Source organism: Colobus angolensis, unplaced genomic scaffold (genome assembly GCF_000951035.1).
Source record: "Colobus angolensis palliatus isolate OR3802 unplaced genomic scaffold, Cang.pa_1.0 Scaffold7, whole genome shotgun sequence".
In the NCBI taxonomy this organism is placed as follows: Eukaryota; Metazoa; Chordata; class Mammalia; order Primates; family Cercopithecidae; genus Colobus; species Colobus angolensis.
The window spans coordinates 11685587-11705679 of record NW_012120709.1 but is presented as its reverse complement, the minus strand read 5'-3'; positions in this window follow the sequence as shown (position 1 = coordinate 11705679).

The following is a 20093-nucleotide window of genomic DNA, read 5'->3' as shown; positions in this document are numbered from 1 at the left end:
TCTATTGAGATAATCATGTGGTTTTTTTTCTTTAGTTCTGTTTATATGATGAATTACATTTATTCATTTGTATATATTGAACCAGTCTAGCATCTTGAGGATGGAGCTGAATTGATTGCGGTGGATAAGCTTTTTGATGTGCTGCTGGATTTGGTTTACCAGTATTTTATTGAGGATTTTTGCATAATTGTTCATTGGGGATATTGGCCTGAAGTTTTCTTATTTTGTTGTAGCTCTGCCAGGTTTTTGTATAGAAATGATGCTGTCCTCATCAAATGAATTAGGGAGGAGTCCCTCCTTTTCAGTTGTTTGGAATAGTTTAAGAAGAAATGGAACTAGCTCTTCTTTGCACCTCTTGTAGAATTTAGCTGTAAATCCATCTGCCCCTGATAGGCTATTTATTACTGCCTCAATTTCAGAACTCATTATTTGTCTGTTCAGGGATTCATCTTCCTGGTTCAGTCTTGGGAGGGTTTATGTATCCAGGAATTTACTCCTTTCTTCTAGATTTTGTAGTTTAATTTCATAGAGAAGTTTACAGTATTCTCTGATGGTTGCTTTTATTTCTGTGGGGTCAGTGGTAATACCCCCTTTATCAGTTTCTGATCATGCCTATTTGATTCTTCTCTCTTTTTTCTTTATTAATCTAGCTAGGGGTCTATCTATTTTATTATGTTTTTCAAACAAACAAACAAACAAACAAAAAACCAGCTCTATCATGTCTCTGTCTCCTTCAGTTCTGCTCTGATCTTGGTTATTTCTTGTATTCTGCTGGCTTTAGGGTTTGTTTGTTCTTAGTTCTGTAGTTATTTTAGTTGCAACGTTAAGGTATCGATTTGAGATCTATCTGTTTGATGTGGTTATTTAGTGGTAGAAATTTCCCTCTTAACACTGCTTTGGCTATGTCCCAGAGATTCTGGCATGTTGTCTCTTTGTTCTCATTAGTTTCAAAGAACTTCTTGATTTCTGCCTAAATTGCATCATTCATCTTGGAGTCTTTTAGAAGCAGGCTGTTCAATTTCCATGTAGTTGTGTGGTTTTGAGTAAGTTTCTTTATCTTGAGTTCTAATTTAATTGCTTTGTGGTCTGAGAGATTGTTCATTATGATTTCAGTTATTTTGCATTTGCTGAAGAATGTTTCCTTATGATAGCTGCTATATGTCATTGGGCTGTGTGCTCTAAACCCCACTGTTCTCATCTGTAAAATAGGCATTATAATTCCTGTTGTACAGGTTTGCTGTGAGAAATCTATGAATGCTTGCTTTTTTCCTTGTCTGAATTTGGAACAGCTAAGTTGGAGACTAGCTTGAAAGGGCATTCACACGAAAGATTATTTCTGTCAAGTCCTTCTTGATGAAGCAGTTCATCAAGCAGTGCGTTTATTGGCCTGCTTAGAAAGGGATGAAGCTGAGGTTTTTCTTATGGTCTTAACAGTGACCATGTCTAGCTGTCACTGTTAGAGAGTTGTCCCCAACAACTTCCCTGTTCTGCAGGTAACTTTGGTGCTCAGTGTACAAATCTATGGAAACTGGTCTCTTCCCATCTCACCCCAGGCACAACTAGGCTTTGAGGTAATCTTGAAAAGATTAACTTCCTGTTAATTGTATTCTTTAAAATAGTATTTACGAATTAACCACCCTGCCAGGTATCTTGCAGGTGTTGTTTATGAGTATTTTTTGTTTGTTTTATTTTTTATTTTTTATCTGTGGTTAGTGAAAGAGTTTAGGGACTTGGCAGACCTGGACTTTTATATCCTGGCTATACCCATCAGTGACTGGTTCTGTGATTCTGGATGACAGATCATTGGTCTTCAGGTTTCTTCATCTGTAAAAATGAGGGTTAATGTAAAAATTAGTTAACTTTCTTTGTTGTGTCAACTAGTATTTTTTTGGGTTGTAAATAATAGGCAATTTGAAATGATCATAGTAACATACTAAAGGGTATTTTATCTTCCCAGGCAAGAGGTCTGGAGGTAGAAGGCTCTAGAGTTGGTTAATTCAGTAGCTTAAAGATCCAGAGTTTTTCTGTCTTTCCTCTCAGCTGTCTTTAACAGGAACATGTTTTCTCTCCTCTGTGTCACAGAGTGGCTGCAGCAGATCTAGGCATCACAGGCAGACTCCATGAAATCCAGCAAAGTAGAGTCATATTTTTCCCATGCATCTTTTATTATTATTATTATTATTAGTAGTAGTAGTAGTAAGGTAGCTCTTCCTCAGGAACTCCCTGATAGACTCGTAGGTTCTCCTGCCCTGGGTCTTAGTCAAGGTCCTTTAAGTTCATTGAGTTCTGAGGCAAGCGCTTACACATTATTTTAAAAGTTAGACTCAGAAAGGTGAGGATAAGGGGGAAAAGGTGGACAGCAAGGCCAGGCAAGATGTGAAGCCATGTGCTGGAGTGTGTTTTTGCAATGGACACTGATTTATGATAAGCCTCGAAAAGACACAGGTTAGATTGTATGCATGGCACATAGGGCCTTTGAAAAAGTTGCAAGGAGAAACCCTATTTGCATTTGTCAAGGAGCATTTTTCTTTGCTTGCTGAATTATTTGGAAGGTAGATAGAAGAAAGGAGCACACTTGATCATATCTTTTGAAACGAATTTTTAAATCTTCACTAAACCTAGTACATTTCACTTCACTTGCTTTATACTGAGAAGGTAATATAGTTAGTGTTTAAATACATGAACTATGGAATCCAAGTACCTCGGTTCAGGTCTACACACTGCAGCTCAACAGCTTATTAGTGTCTTCTGCAAACCTTCTAGGATTGTGTAGCACATTGAGTTAATATTTGAAAGCTCTTAGAACAGTACCTGGCAGTCAGTGCTCTGTGTGCATCTGATTAAATGCATTGAGAATACAGACTCAAAGCTATGATTTTTAATCTTCCGGAAACTTGCTTTTTTCCCTTCAAGTTGTGATTTTTACGCTTCTTTTCTAGAACTCAGAGCTCTTTGACGTGTTGTCCCATGTAATGATCATCAACCTATGAATCTTTTTTTTTTTTTTTTTTTTTTTTTTGAGATGGAGTCTGGCTCTGTTACCCAGGCTGGAGTACAGGAGTGTGATCTTGGCTCACTGCAAGCTCTGCCTCCCGGGTTCATGCCATTCTCCTGCCTCAGCTTCCCAAGTAGCTGGGACTACAGGCGCCCACCACTGAGCCCAGCTAATGTTTTGTATTTTTAGTAGAGATGGGGTCTGGCTCTGTTACCCAGGCTGGAGTACAGGAGTGTGATCTTGGCTCACTGCAAGCTCTGCCTCCCGGGTTCATGCCATTCTCCTGACTCAGCTTCCCAAGTAGCTGGGACTACAGGCGCCCACCACTGAGCCCAGCTAATGTTTTGTATTTTTAGTAGAGATGGGGTTTCACCATGTTAGCCAGATGGTCTCGATCTCCTGACCTAGTGATCCACCCGCCTCGGCCTCCCGAAGTGCTAGCATTACAGGCGGGAGCCACTGTGCCCGGCCAACCTATGAATCTTTATCAAGTCTGTGACTATAAGGAACACAGACTGAAATCACACTCTTTACCTTCACGTACACACATTTCTGCTTCCCTTAGCAAATGGTATCTAACCCAGGGAATACCATTAATCTGTCTTCTTGTGGTTTGGTTTACCTGCCATCCTTTTTCTCAATAACACGGAGGCCACCTGCTTTAACTCAAGCACTTTAGTGGAGTGTTTCCCTGATGCAGGTGCTTGAGAATTGATTCTTAAATGAGTTGTCAGTGCTTCCTATCTCAAATTACTCATTTGCAGACATGTCCTATTTCCTTCACTTCTCTGTAAAGAGCATGAGGGCAGGACCTAAATCTGTATTAGCAATGTTGAAATAAAAATCTTACTTAAGTTTATAAGTAATGTTTTATAACAGGAGTAGTAATGGGATCCTGATTTACATATTGGCCTATTTTAATTTTTGCTGTGGGAAATAGCTCATGTGAAGCTTTTATATACATAATTCATGCAAAGTCTTTTTTACTAAATTTTACATAAATATACCTTTGTTCAATACAGCAAAACAAAAATTTCTTACGCATAGAATCAAGTACTCTTCACTCTAGTACCCAAGTATTTAATATATAGCCCGAGAAACATTATTTTTGCATGTATATGCATATTTATATTTATTAGCACAGTAGTTTTTCTACCTTTATATTAAAAGACACACTGATGAGAGAATTAAACTGTTTAGTTTTTTAAATTACTTATGCCTATTTAATTGTATACACTCAAAATTTAATGTTGCAATTTAGTGAAACATTATTAATTTTACTAATTGATCTGGGTTTTAAACAGTTTTTTCCTAAGAATTGTTAAAGATAGTAACATGCTGTGATTTCCTTTGTGTCATATTGAATATATTACTGTGTTTCAGGAACAAAATGATATCTTTATTGTTTTACAAAGGTTACCTTCAATTGTACATTGCTAGAGCTGATATAATAGTCTAATTTGAAACATAAATTTAAAGGCACAGTAGAGAAGATTATTATTTTAGTTTCTTTAACAAATAATCTCAAATATGAATTCTAGGAATATAAAGAATGGTAAGAAAAAACAGATGTATGGATAGAAACTCATTTCATTATGACTTAGGCATATCTCTTTTTCTGAAGAGGGATGTTTCTTGGAAAAGACTCAAAATATATATTAAACATCTCTCTTAGCTTAGGCTTCGTGATCTGTAAAATAGGTATAGTAATAGTAAGCTTAACATGATTCACTTAAAATTTAATACATAATGTATGCAGTAGCACAACACCTGGTCAAAGCAAGCAGTCATTTTAAGTTAGCTACTTTATTATGATCTATACAAACAGAGGAAAGGGCAATGTCAGGCATCAATTTCCCCCCATTATTTTACTTAAGATAGAAGGAATCTTTAACAGTCACTTTTTTCTTGCCATAATATGAAAATAGTACTAGACTTTGACATTTTCCAAACTTGGGTTAAAAAAAAATGACTTGGAAAACAGTTCATTAATCAAATTGCCATGGTTGATTGTCTGAATATACATAATAGATAATACAGTGTTTGAATGTTGAGCTGTACATAAAATTGAACCACATTCAAATTAGAATGAATATTCTGAGATCCTAATTTATTAAGGGTCATGGCAAGCAGAATTCTAAAATAGCTCCAGAGATTATTGGACTATTAAGATTGTCTGGTATAATCACCTCCATAAATTCAGGTGGGCCTGACCAAATCAGTTGATCCTTTTTCAAAAGAAAGAATCTAGATATGAGAGACAAGAAATTAGAGAGATTCAAAATATAAGAGACAAGCCTCTGTGGCCTGACATCATGAGCAGTTTCTGAGAGCTGAGAACAGATTCCAGCCGACAGAGCAAGAATATAGGGACCTCTGTTATCTCACTGCAAGGAAATAAATTTTTCAATAATTTAAGGGAGCTTGGAAGTTGATCTTTCCCTAATTGAATTTCCAGGATAAGGATGTACTGAGTCAACATTGTGATTTCAGCCTCACAAGAACCTGAGCAGAGGACCCAGCTAAATTATGCAAAATTTCTGACCCACAGAAACAGTAAGGTAATAAATGTGTATTGTTTTAGGGTAACTTTGTGTAATTTTAAGCTAATTTTGTGCACAACATAAAATAGACACGAGCGGTTCTTTTAGTTTAATATATAACTTGAGGATATCTGGTATATATCAGGCACTGTGACAGATGTTGATGTCATAAAGGTGAAGAAGACATGTCAGTTTGTGAAAATGTTAACTAAATAAATCTTGTGCACTAATGGTATGGTAGAAAATAGGTGAAAAGGAGTGGGTAAATGAGGCTTTGGAAGCTGGATGTTCTCACAAACTATTTTCCCAGAGGAAGGGGGCATTCCAAGAGAAGATCTCGTAGAAAGGTCTACACTTGATCTCACATATTCATCTGTTGGAAATAAGTTTTAAACTGGATACAACTAACAGCTTTCCCACTGTGTCAAGATCTGCAATGTGCTATCTGTATATCTGTCTATATCTATCTCTATAATCATGTAATATATCTATATTAAAAAGTGAATATTATTTAATATATATGGAATTATTGGATTAAAGAGTGCATATACTTATATTAAAAAGTGAATATTATATATAATTTTAAGTGACTATTTCATATATCATTACACTATATTGTACATATATAAGTGAGTATTATATATATCATTATATATATTCCCTTTTTAATCTAGATATATGATCTCTTTAATCCAATAATTCAATGTCTTTCAGAGTGTGGTACATGCTCTCCAAACCCAGCTCTTTTGCTTGTCTTGACGAGGAAGTAGAGAAATTAACTAAACAGAAACTTCCTAAAGCGTCAAATATCTTTTAAGAAATTACAAAGCCCGGGAAAGTTATTTATATTAACAGCGGTAGTTGTCAATACTAACAATAGCAGAATGAGCTCTGCAAGATACTGCTATGGTGTTGGTTCTCTAATTAATGTGGAAAAGAATCTACTAAGAGCTTGATAATAATAAAACTTTTCTGAGGCATAAACTATACCTACTGAATCAAAATTTTAGGAAGTGGGGCCTAGTAAATTCATTGTTTTACAGCTTGCCAGTGATAATTTGCCACACAAAATTAGAGAACCAGTGCTATCTTTTAAATGTCATTCCAGGCCGGGCGCGGTGGCTCAAGCCTGTAATCCCAGCACTTTGGGAGGCCGAGACGGGTGGATCACGAGGTCAGGAGATCGAGACCATCCTGGCCTACACGGTGAAACCCCGTCTCTACTAAAAAATACAAAAAACTAGCCGGGCGAGATGGCGGGCGCCTGTAGTCCCAGCTACTCGGGAGGCTGAGGCAGGAGAATGGCGTAAACCCGGGAGGCAGAGCTTGCAGTAAGCCGAGATTGCGCCACTGCACTCCAGCCTGGGCAACAGAGCGAGACTCCGTCTCAAAAAAAAAAAAAAAAAAAAAGTCATTCCATTTTTGCTAATGCAGATAACTTTTTAGATCTCTATTATTCCTTAAGAATTTTACACATGTCCACTCAGCTAATTTCCCTGTTTCCTCTCCAGCAAGAGATAGATTCCTGAACTCCTATTCTCGATAATACCTGACTTAGATCTGCTAAATGTTTCTGTCAGATGTCATTGAGTCAGACCAAAATTACTTTGGTATCCTGAGGAATGACCATTGCACACATGTCAATTTACATGCTTAGTCTGACAGGACAACATTTATTAACTCATCTCACAGGGTAATAAAAGACGATGACAATAGAGTCCCGAAGGAGAAAGATGAATATATTAACAATAGGGCTTAGCTCTAAGAGGGAGAAAGGGAGAAATGCCCCAGATCCAAAGGTGACAAAGCATAAAAAGAAAAACAGAGGAGCTGTTGGAAATACCCAGAACATTGATTATCTTCCATTGTTTCTGTTTACATCATAGAGAGCAGTATTGCATTTAAGTCTCAGTCTTGCATCAAGAACAATCTCCTCTTAGGTTCCTGTCAGCCAAATGTCTTTGTTCAGTGTTTCCTCATGATTGGACCTAAGTCCAATCCAGAGGAAATATCATCCAGAATATCACAGAAGTGATACTATGTTCTTTCACTGCATCCTACCAGGCGCCAGATAATGCTGATATGTCCCATTACTAGTAGTCTTACTTTCATCATTCAATCATTAAGATAAAATCTGATAGACTATAAAGTTACATTTCCCCATGTGTAATAAACATGTTTTCCCTTTGTAATATTTTATATTACAACATAGTAATTTGTAATAAATGTGAGGAAATATTTTCAGGCTATATGCAGTCGTGTTCTTATCTCACTGTCTCCCAGCATTTTAGCATCTATTGATGTTTTTTTCCTTGCTTAAACTTTTTATATTGTTTCCCAATAGTGATTATTTGATTCTGCCATTTAGTTATAATTGTTAGCTGGCTTTTATTGTCAGAAAGAGTATTTGCCCCTCTTCTGGTTATTTATTTACCTATTTGTGGATTCCTCATTTATTTGACATTATAATCCATTCTTATCATTACATGTTTTCTCCTGAAATTACTTTACAATTGGCTGAGCTTCTTTCTTGTAACTCCTGTGTCTTTTTTGTCATGTCTCCATCATTTTTGAATGTTTCTCACTGATGGAGTTGTTTTATGTTCGTCTTTTACTTTCCCTTCCCATCCCTCGATCAGCCATTTTTCAAAAAGTTCTGGATTTTTCAGGGGTGAATATAATTAGCAACCAAGATCTATATTCTAGGTGTGCTCGTTGCTACTGATGTGTTGCTCTTCAGGTGCCTTCACAAAGTACAGGACTGGAATGAATGTATATTTGTATATGCATATATTTACATCTATAAACATCCATCTCTCTATCCATACCCATATTTCTATCTTTATACAGTGAAACCCATGTGATTATACCAGTAACTCTATCTGTAGTGCGACAATGCAGAGTTCACTCTAGATGTGCATCTTCACCTATTTGTACTTCTCTTTTCCAAGGGTGAGAAGCCTGTATCCCATTGTACTCAATATAGTTTTTTTTTTGCTTAGCCACCCTATGTGTAGCCACAAGGCCATCAACAGGTTTTGTGTGGTCCCAGAAAAGTATTTTCATGGCTTTTGTCTTTATAAACATTTTGATTAAAATGATTTAGAAACTTATGGATTCATGTAAGGTATGGAGGCATATCAATAAGTGGAAAAATTAGTAGAAGCATATATGTATTTGTTTATTGTCAAATCAGTACATGTGAATATTCATGATGTCTAGACACTATCACTTTCTGTACAGATCCAGAAACCAGCTTCTTCTATTTTGTATTGTCAAATGTACCATTCCTGGCTAGTGTCTCCCTGAAAAAAAGATCAGTGCTGTTATTATTTTAATGCCTTCTGAACCTATCTGTATTGAAACGATATTAATAATCTTCCTCTTGTAGTCTCCTAATAGCACTTATTTATTGCTGATTACATTATTTCTCATGACACTGCATCATCCACCTTGCAGTCCTTGAACTTTGGCTTCCAGTGACTCTTCCAAAATTTGTCATTACTATGTTTCATTGATAGTGACTATAAATGTGAGTTTTGCCTTTAGTATTCAGACAAAATATGAATGATAGTTCATTTTCTGATTATGTTGACTGTACCATACATAATTTTATAGTAAAGATGTCAAACAAAACATCCTTCAACCTACCTTCTCTTGAACTCTGTTATCATTGCAATCACAGAATATAATCTCTTTTAATTTTGACCACATTCCCTACCTTTCTACCCTCCAGGCAATGGTATTAGGTGGCAGAGTAGGCAAGAGTTCCTAGGCAGAGCTAAAAGAGTGATTTCATTTGCACAGGGAATATTTATCTTTCCTTTGGTATGGCTTAGACTCAGAGAAAAAAGCATATCATTGGCAAATCAGTGGTAATGGAGCACATTGATTGAAATAAGTTGTTGATGGTCATGTAAACCCTCCAGGGATAAGCTGAGACACTCCGTGAGGGTTGCCTGACATATGATGGGGAACCTGTGAAGAGTACCAGTGGTAGTAAACTCCTCAGGAACAGTATGACTACTGCCATCTCCTCAGTCTTCAGGACCTGCAGACCATAGGCAGCGCAGCAACTGGATAGCAAAAGGGGAGCAGGCATACTGGTCACACATTTGGCTACAGCCCGTGAACTGTGCCAGTTGCCCAAAGTCCTGAACTCTCCTCTGTTGAAAAGAAAGAACTCAGCATGTCAGCATCTTTCCTGCACACCAATCTTCTGCTCTCTGGTAAAAGAAATACAGCCCCTGTCAGTGGGAGTGATCCTTGCTAGTCATCTTTCTGAAACCATGAAGAAGTTATGGGGCCAGAAACCATCTCACAGGCATGAGTCTTCGTGGTCCTTGGGACATTTACTCAATCTCTTGTGGGATTGGGAACACATGAAAGGTTAGAGTGTCTCCAAGGGGAGAAACAGGAACAGGCTTACACGGTTGCTGGCCTAGGGCTACAGCCCCTGTCTTTCCATGCAAAAAAAAGTCATTCCAATGTGCAGGGCCCCTGAAATGTGTGCCCAAGGCAGGGACCCTGCCTGCGCAGGTCTAGGCGTTCTGTGGAACTTAGCTCCTGCTGCTCCAGGTCACTCACTGCAAGATGCCCTCCTGGCCCAAGCGGGGCCTCCAATGGGCTACCTTCACGTGTGTGCTTTCTTTTGGACCCAGGTTGCCTTCCTGACTCTAAATCAATTTTTAATCATGTTATATGCCTAATATCCAGGTTATTTTCAAAATTGTTATAAACGCTGTGTATTAAACTGAATAGTGTCTTTCACAGATCTTGCTGCCACCACTGATTATTTTCTTATTGTACTTTCCTGGAAGTGGAGTTTCTATGTCAAAACATGAGCTGTAAAGACATGGGTAAATATTAAAGAGGACTTGCAGAGTAGCTATGAGGCTTAACTCAAAAGAGAAAGCGTTTTTACATTCAGTATACACATCTTAATTTTACTTTTCACTATTATTCAAGAAAATAATATCATCCTTTACTTTTACATATAGTTATTTTTGCATCTTATTTATTTTAAATAAATTTATATTTCTGCTCGCTTTTTAAAGAAATGTTAGTACTCCTAGTTTTATGTCAAATTCTAAAGAAAAGACTGAACCAAATGCCATCTGAGCAAGTAAACCTTCTGTAAAATGACTTTGTGTCCACGTTTAGGGGAACCATATAAGAGCTTGAAACTCACAGGTGGTCCTATTTATAATAATCTTGAAAAGCTTAGTGGAAAAAATTAGTCACTATAAGAATTACTTGGTGAAAAAACAATAGCTTAGAATCCTACATAGTTCACTATTACATTTAAATGCTTAAAACAAAATATATCTCTGTGTACATATTGCATGTGGGAGAAATGAGCATGTCAATTTGAAATTGTTTTCAAACTTGAAATTAATGTTTTATATTTCTAGTTACAGATGTTATAATAAAATCTATACTGTATCTTTTATAAGAATTTGATTTATTGGATTCCTTTTTTATTAAAACTGAATTATTCAACTGCAAGATATTGAGTGGTTTATTGCTCATTTAAAAATTGCCTCATGTCATCTTTTTATCACCAGGTAAAATTCACTGAATGGTTTTTAGGCTTGGGTTTCTTTTTCTGGTCTATTACCACCAGAGTTTTTTTTTTTTTTTTTTTTTTGTCTCTAGTCCTATTTTGTTTAATATCTACTTAAAATCACATTTCTGTTACAATCCACTTGATTGTATTTTTCTGAGGTTGGAATCTATTTTGCTTCTTGGCTTCAGTTCATATTTCTTCAGCTTCTATTTAGAAATAATGCATATCAATTAATTTAGTTTCAACAGTTAATTATGTTCTTTGGTTTTTAATTAATTTGATATTAAAAAATTAAACATTTGCCAAATCAATAAAATTAGTTCAATCCTTTATTAACTTACATATATAATTTCTCACTGAATTTTATTTTTCCTCATGAATTATTAATTAACATTTCAAAATAAAGCATAGTTTCATAGACTGTGGGGAAAAGAGAGATCAGACTGTTACTGTGTCTATATAGAAAGAAATAGACATAGGAGACTCCATTTTGTTCTGTATTTGAGATGATGTTAATCTGTGATCATACCCCCAACCTTGTCCTTGCAAGAGAAATGTGCTGTGGTGACTCAAGGTTTAACGGGATTTTGGGCTGTGCAGGGTGTGCTTTGTTAAACAAGTGCCTGAAGGCAGTATGCTTGTGAAAAGTCATCACCATTCTTTTAATCTCAAGTACCCAGGGACATGTACACTGCCAAAGGTCACAGGGACCTCTGCCTAGGAAAGCTATGTATTGTCCAAGGTTTCTCCCCATGTGATAGTCTGAAATATGGCCTCGTGGGAAGGGAAAGACCTGATCGTCCCCCAGCCTGACACCCGTGAAGGGTCTGTGCTGAGGAGGACTAGTATAAGAGGAAAGAAGGCCTCTTGGCAGTTGGGATAGAGAAAAGCATCTGTCTCCTGCCCATCCCTGGGCAATGGAACATCTCGGTGTAAAACCCGATTGTATGTTCTGTTTACTGAGAAAGGAGAAAACCGCCTTAGGGCTGAAGGTGGGACGTGCTAGCCCAGTGCTGTTCTTTATGCACTAAAAAGATTTATGGAGATGTTTGCATATGCCTATCAAGGCATAGCACTTTTCCTTAAACTTATTCATGTCACAGAGATCTTTATTCATATGTCTTACTGCTGACCGTCTCCCTAAGATGATCCTGTTATCCTGCCACTTCCCTTTTTCTAAGATGGTAAAGATAATGATCAATAAATACTGAGGAAATTCAGAGACCGGTGCCGGCGCCGGTCCTCTGTATGCTGAGCACCGGTCCCCTGGGCCCACTTTTTCTTTCTCTATACTTTGTGTCTCATTTCTTTTCTCAAGTCTCTAGTTCCACCTAAGGAGAAACGCCCACAGGTGTGGAGGGGCAGGCCACCCCTTCAATAGACCATACACTTGCACCCACACACACAAACCACTTATACTTCTATGTTTGTAAACATCTTAGTAGACTTTGTGTTATTTATTTTGAAATATTTGAGAATTTTGTTTCTGTGGAGACACATGACTGATATGTGTGGACACTTCACATTCAGTAAAAATTAAGCAAAATGTTTATACACAGACATATAAATAAAACTGTCATGGGCAATTAATTCCAAACTCCTTTCAACCATAATAACCTAGATATGCTGGACAAAAGTGAATTTAGAGGTTGAGGTCAACATTTAATGAATCTTGCAATAAAGAAAATGAAATTCTCAGGTATCTGAAAAGAAGAGGGTACGTTTAGTACTGTAAACTCTGCATTTAATCGGAGTGGGATGTGTTTTAAAATGCACAGAACAAGGTTTTAAATACTAGTGACTTGTACTTTAACATATCCCAAAGGGTTAGGATGTTCAAATGAGCAAGTCAAAAAGTAGGAAATTTAAAAAATTGAATAAAGTCTGAAATATTTAATTTCCAATAAAAATCTTACCAGATCAGGGAGAAAACAAGGAACTTGTTTATTTCAATGGATTTGGATGGGGGATGTATTCTCCTATGAGGAACTGGTATACAAAGCCTTGTCTTTGTCCTGGTTAGTGGCTAGAATTTAACCAACTTAAAAGTGGTAGGACAAACGAAGCCAATCAGAGCAGACTGGTAGTGTCTGAACACAGCACAGTCCAAGGTGTGGGAAACCATACCAGACTCCATCTGAACAAAACCCCAGGAAACATGTGAATGTATTTCTGATACACAGTGAAAAATCTCCTTGTTAAACTTGCCTTCTAGACAGAAGAATCATGATCAGATTTGGAAAATAGTGGACCTTGGTTGATGTATTTAAACCCTGCCTTGCCTTAAATCCCTATTGATAGGACTTCTGTTTATGGTCAATTTAGAGTAATGAAGAACAGCTGTACTCTTCCCCGACACAACTGAGAACAGACAAAATACATAAAATAATAGTGTACAAAATATTAAGCATCACATGATGAAGACAATGATCCTTGAGACATGGGAAACAACTAAAGTCAATTTGTTGAAGGCTAGTGTTACTGCATTGAGTAAGCTCCCATACTGTGCTGCAGAAAAGAGACAGTTGAGACAGAGCTTGGTGAGCTCTCTGAGTGAAGAATATGTACATGAGAATCCAGGGAGACTAAGACTCCGAGAATTTGAAGGACAGAGCACCACCAGAAAGGAGAGAACTCCACAGAAAGAGAGATAACTCCAGAGATCTGTAGAGGGCCCCCTTGAGGATTCTGCTATATAATGATCAGTATTACGTGTATGGGGAAACTATCTGAGGCTAGGAAAGCAAACTCTTGAAAGGCTTAGAGAGAAGAGTATCTGGCACTCACATAAGGCTGGACTGTGGTCTATTCCCACCTGCCATGATGGGAAACCTCATGATTCACATGGCATCATGTGGAGTACACAGAAGAATCTTTTTTCAGTAGTGGGGAAATATTAGCCTGAGACTGAGCTCTGCTCTTATTCTCCCTTACAAATCCTAAGAGTGACGCCAGATAAGAACAAACTCCCTCCAAATCTCTCAATTTTATCCTAGAATAAAGCTGAAAAATATGAATAGAATATTATATATATTAGACACTATAGGATCTGTGGAGTATATATATAGTATGTATATGTATACACTATAGGAATAATATACTATATATATTAGAGGATTATATATATACACACACATATATATATATACACACACACACCCTATACATATACTCAAGGATCATTTTCTTTATCACATGATGACTAATATTTTTGTACACTATTACTTTACATATTGTATATAAGTGTGTGTGTATATATATAGTGTCTGTATGTTCTTGAGCTGTATTCTAGTTAAAATATTGTAATATGTGTATATACTTATATGTACATGTGATATTATAATATGTGTATAACTATATATGACACATACATATATATTGCAATATCCTAAGAAGAATACAGCTCAAGAATATATGGACACAGACACACACATACACATGCCCTTACACACACAGATACACACATATATGCTGGAGGTTTATTATATGAAATATAAAGTACTAATTAAAAATAATACAAAAATATCCTCCCACAAACAAAGTAAAAATGCCAATGTCTGGCAATGCTAATCAAAAAATTATCTGGTTTTCAAAGAGGCAGGATAATGTGAACCCTAAGGAGTAGAAAAATCAATCAAAAGTAAGGATTAATGGACGCAGATGTTAAATTAAAAACAGCTATGTTAAAATAGTTCTGATAACTGTATTTCATATGTATGAAAAGTTAAGTAGAGCCATGGAGGACAAAAAGGGACCCAAAGTATATTTCTATCAAAACTGTAATTTGTGAGCTGAAAAATTCAAAAAATGAGATTAATGGCAGATGGGACATTGCAGAATAAAAGACTAGGAAACTTGAAGGCATAGCAATTGAATCTATCCAAAATGCCACACAAAGAGAACAAAAAACTAAGGATAATGAACAGAGCATTGGAGAGCTGTGGGACAACTTCAAGAAATGTAATATATGTGTAACTGTGTTCCCTGAAAAAGAAAGATAGAGAAAATATTTGAGAAAATATTGGCCAAAATTATTCCAAATTTGTTCTCCACAGAACCAAGAAGCTCAATGAAATCAAAGCATAAGAAACATGAATAAAATGACATCAAGATACAGCATAATAAAACATTTTCAAAACCATCAATAAAGAGAAAATCTTAAAAGTATCCCAAGGAATGAAAGACATATTACGTATTGAAAGGCAATAATGATGACCTCAGATTTCCTGTAAAAATTCTATGTAATATGCTTGACACAATTCAGAGTAGTAATTGTATAGCTATAGACAACATAAATAAGCTTCAGCCCTTGTAAAGCTTACATCTGCATAGTGAAATCATACCACAGAGATAAGCAAATGTTATAAGTGATAAACTGTCAGACAGACAATGACAGTGCAAGGAACAGAGAATAAAAGGATGCTACTATTTAAGGATTGTCAAGGAAGATACAGTCAGACTTGTGAATATTTAAGGAAGAACATTTTAGGTATAGGGACTATTGTAGCCCAGGGATTGGAATAGGCTTGATGTTGAACGTAGTTGGCATTCAAATGAATGAATGAATGAATGAAGAACACAATTCATTCATGCTTTAATGCTAAGAATTGCTAATATTTATTGATCATCTGTAAAGACACTCCACTGTGCAGTATAGTTATTCCTAGGATTATTTTGATTAACTGAGTGTCTATCATATGCCAGGTTCTTTACCAAATTCTTGAAATTTCTATCATCAATTTACAAATTAGATATTAATGCTCCTCCCCTTTTAATGAAAAGAGTCTGAAAAATACCACTGGCTGTTGTATAATTCCCAGATTCAAATTTAGGTCATATATCTTTCTGGTTTGAAACTCTTTCTATTATATTAATGTTTCATGACTAATGAAGGTACAAATATTTATCATGTGTGGATTCATAAAATATGTACATTTTTTTCTACAAAACAAAATAATGTATTAAAATTATGATATGTGTGATTTTTATCCAGAGATTACCAAAGACTTAGTATTTCAAATATGCTATTTCTAATGTAGAGATCTAAAAACATGTTTGTTCCCTGAGGAATTGCAATAGTTACAGTTACTGCTTATTGTGTATTTGTGGTTAGCAGATAACTTTATAAAATCATTTAGAAGAATATTTAATTTTCAGACTTTCTGGAGACATGAAACACCTTTTAAAGAAATAATTAGGTCCACATACAATCACGCTAAACTATATGCATTATATTTGTGTGCAAAGTACTATACACATATTTACAAACGTTTCTGAACGAATGAATTAATAAATTATGCCCTTGTAATTAAATGCCCTTTTGTAATATTTTATAAGGGTAGAATGTTGTTACATGTTTAAGAATGTATTTTAGTTTATTTTTCTAATTTTTGTTTGAATTTTTTGCCGTTTCAAAAGTGTTAAACTTTCTTGTATATAAATGTTATTGCCAATATCTATGTGTCTCTTTAGGATTAAAAAAATTCCTAGGATTATGTCATTTACTATTTTTAATACAAAAGATTCTTTGGATAAATGTTCATATCTGTTGCAACCTTGAGAATGGTAAAGATCAAGATTTCCTAGTTCACGTCTGCACTCATCTGAGCTGGCACCGGTGCCAGGCACATACGGCGCAATCAATTAACGTAACTTTATTTTTCAAAATCATGGGGGTTTGGAGTAAACAACATGTGGGTCAAATAAAAATACAAACTGTTTGATCTGGGATAATTTCTTAATCTACATAATAAAATAAATGTTTAGGCTGTTTCGATTATTAAACGTTATCTCACATTTAAACTGATAAGCCAAGTGCCTGACTATGATGAGTGAATAGCAGCTACAATTATAACTAAAGGATGCAAAGTCATTTAAAAATGTAACAGATTTTCAAGTTTCTGTTTTCTTCACTTTATGAATACCAGGGATTAAAATCACACACAAAAAAACAGACTCTTAGATAAGTTTCTCGAGATGATATAATAGAGAAAAGTATAGCAAATTTCTATCACTAGTATATGCAGGTGTGAAATATAAAAGGAATTATTTGTGGTGTCCATTTTACCCATATTATTAAAAATTATATTAGGGATATATCTTCAAGCTACAGCACTAGATTATTTAACTAACACTTAATAAGACTACCTCTATACAGTAATAGCTATTAAAAACAATTATACGCTGGGTGTGATAACTCATGCCTGTAATCCCAGCACTTTGGAAAGCCAAGGCTGGAGGACCACTTAAAACCAGGAGTTTAAGACAAGCCTGGGCAACATAGCAGAACGCTGTCTCTACAAAAAATTTTAAAAGTTAGCTAGATGCAGTGGCACACACCTGTAGTCTCAGCTACTTAGGAGGCTGAGATAGGAGAATTGTTTGACTCTAGGAGTTCAAGGCTGCAGTGAACATAATGCTAATACTGTATTCCAGTCTAGGCAATAAAGCAAGACTCTGTCTCAAAAAAAATTAGAATTCAAAATCTATATGCACTTCAAATGTTCTATAAATACCTCTAAATAAGTTCTCTATTAACAATATAGCTATTTATTACTGATCTTAAAAGTTAAGCCTCAAAATTTACCAGTTTACTTCATCAGTAGTCACAGCAAGACTAAGAAATAGTGATAATTATTATTTAATACAAATCTTATTATGTTTCTTCTTTAACGCAGTATCAGGTGTAATGAGGAAAGGCATAAACATGGATGTGCAGGAGTGTTCCTTGTATTGTTGGCTGCTGGTTGTAATAAAGTTATCCTCACCTTTTCCCACTAAGTGTTTGTCAATGGTACTCAGAAATCAGTTTAAGAAGAGTTGCTGGCCGCGCACGCTGGCTCACGCCTGTAATCCCAGCACTTTGGGAGGCCGAGGCGGGTGGATCACGAGGTCAGGAGATCAAGACCATCCTGGCTAACACGATGAAACCCCGTCTCTACTAAAAATACAAAAAAAAAAATTAGCCAGGCGCCGTGGGGGGCGCCTGTAGTCCCAGCTACTCCAGAGGCTGAGGCAGGAGAATGGCGTGAACTCGGGAGGCGGAGCTTGCAGTGAGCAGAGGTCACGCCCCTGCTCTCCAGCCTGGGCAACAGAGCGAGATTCTGTCTCAAAAAAAAGAAGTTGCCGTAAGGTGATTAGGCTGCCTGTGTTCTGAGAACATATTCAAGAGCCAAAATTATAAACTGTGGTGAAACTGAGCATTGGAAAAATTATGCCTTAATATTGGCTTTCTATTTAAAAACAGTGAAACATTCAATACATTTCTTCACTTTGGCATGCCTCAATTTCCTCATCTGTAAAACAATGAGTTTTTAACTAGATGATGTATCAAGCCCATTTCAGCTGTTAACATGTGAAAATATTTTGTCCACATTGCCAAAGAGTTCATGTTCTTTGATTTTTTTAAAAAAATTTAAAAGTAGTAGTGAATAGGGTTTTATATATATTTTAATTGGAAAGTAAAGATCACCCACATTAAATCTATGCATTTATCAGATAGCTAAAAACCTGTAGAGACTCCGCCTGCTAGATTCTCAGGAGTGCTGGAAAGCTCGGTGAACCTGGTGCTGCATCATTTAAGTTATAAGCTTTCCTCCAGGAGGAGTAAAAACAAATCCGAGACCAAGACCTGGGTGTCTCTGGGTTTATTTCATATTTAAGCATTTTTCTTCTTTAAATGACTGTATTTTGTGCTATGAACTTGACAATATGTGTATTTTGCCAGATTATTCGTTACTTGGTACACTGAGTTGGACAGATTTCTCAGGAGCTCTGTGAGGTCAAAGCAGAAATAAGGTTCATTGGACACAAGTGTTTGAAGGAGATAGGTACTGAACCTTTACTTAACTGAAAAGAAAGATGGAACAGAGGTGAGCTGGGCAACATGGCCAAAATGCTGCTAGACAGGAAATGAGATTGCCAAGAAAAGCAGGTTAAAAGGAGACAAAAGAAAGGAGACAGAGTGTGTCTAGTTTCAACATTTTGAAGGTAACATTGAGAAGTGGTATTTGATCTGAGGGCAAAGGAGACTCACTGAAATAGATGACAGTTTCAAGAGATTGACACAAAAATGATTTAACAGTAGTGTGTTACAAACTTAGAGAAGAAAGCAGAATTTAGAAGGCCAACACATTGTGTTTTATATCTTAGGTAACTAGAAATTCTACAAAAAAAGAATCTGTAGCCTAGAAAAGAAAGAATAGAAAAATTGAAACCATGTCATAGAAAATAAGGTTATTAGACTTCACAATAGTAAAGAATAGAGAGATGACCACATTTTGGAGTTAGAATAAACATCAGAGATTGTCTCTTAGTTTGTGAAAAGGCTGAAACATAGAGAAGTTATGAGAAACACTCAGATATTTAGTTTTTCATAGAACAAGAAATGTTAATATTTTTCTGACATCAAGTTTAATTTTATTTTTGCTGTGTCTTGACCCCCTTTCTTAGATATTTAATATTATTAAAGGACTTGAATATATAAAGAGAAAGAAAAGATCATACTCTTTCCTATGTTGTTGCAAAAATAGACAATGAAAACAATTGGGTACAGAAGTTTCATTTTTACCAAATAAACTTGGAGAGAGCAGAAATAATTTCATATATTATTAATTTATTCATTAACTTTATGTTTAAATCAGGTGTTGTGCTAAAATCCGGGGTTATAAGCATGAGAAATACTTTGTTCCTAATCTCAAGGCATTTATTGACGAATGGGTGCAGATAAATGTGGCAACCAATAATGTTAACAGGAAGTCCTAAGTTCTGTGATAGAATTGTGCAGAGAATGCTGTGTGAACCCAGAGAAAGAGCAAACTGGCATACTTTTGTTCAGTCAGAGAACCCTTTCTGGAGTCAAAAAATATTTGTTCATGAAGGGGCAACAGTGATATAGCCCAGGAGATAGGGGAGAAATAAATATCTTAGGGTAAAGACAGACCTAGGATGAACATGTATCACTGTGGTAAATCATAGGTTCTGTAGG